Below are 991 nucleotides of genomic sequence, written 5' to 3' on the forward strand. Positions count from 1 at the left end.
GTATGGGTCTTTAGTGCGGTGCTCTCGCTTTTGGTACGAGTCATCAAGAGTGCGGATTGTCTATTGCGGAGTTTCAGGAATATCGTTCTTTTCTCTTCTTTTGGTGCCTTTACCGTTGGTGATTATCTTAGTGCATTCTTATCATTATCATCATTGGTGCATTCCCATCATCATCGTGCATCATTATCATCATCATCATAACATCGGCACCTAAGCATCAACCTAATTGCATAGTAGTAAAAGATGGCTCCAAAGGTAGAACTACTCAAGAGATTGAAATGGAGGAGTTACGTCATCAAGTTAAGGAGTTGCAGGAGTAACTTACAAAATATGAAGCTACTCGAAATAACCATGGCAAGTAGAGTGATGACAGTTCTTCTAGTGAAGAGGATAATGCAAATCCCTTTTATTATTCTTCTTCGTCTAAAGATTTGTCCACACGAAAAGTACGATACAACACGACTCACAAAGTTAAAGACTTAGGAATCAAAATTGATATTCCTGAGTTTGAAGGGAGACTCCAACCTGATGATTTCATCAACTGGCTTTGCACAGGGGAAAGAGTGTTCGAGTTAAAAGACATTCTAGACGACAAGCGCATGAAGCTTTTAGCAATCAAGTTGAAGAAGCAAGCGTCAGTATGGTGGGAGAATCTCAAGCGTCAGCGAGAAAAAAAAGAAAGAAGAAAGATCAAGACATGGAATAAAATGCGTCGTGAGCTCAAGCACAAGTTCCTTCCTGAACATTACAGGCAAGACACCTTCGTCAAATTTCATAATTTGAGACAAAAATAATTATATGTAGAAGAATATAGAATAGACTTTGAAGAGTTTCTTATGAAGTGTGACATTCAAGAGTTTGAATAACGAAAAATTGCTCGTTATCTTGGAGGACTGAATATATAAATTTCTGATATTATTCAACTGCAACCATATTGGATCTTGGATGACGTCGTTAGGCTGTCATTAAAGATTGAAAAGCAAAGAACACA

This window comes from Arachis stenosperma, chromosome 6 (assembly GCF_014773155.1).
Source record: "Arachis stenosperma cultivar V10309 chromosome 6, arast.V10309.gnm1.PFL2, whole genome shotgun sequence".
In the NCBI taxonomy this organism is placed as follows: domain Eukaryota; kingdom Viridiplantae; phylum Streptophyta; class Magnoliopsida; order Fabales; family Fabaceae; genus Arachis; species Arachis stenosperma.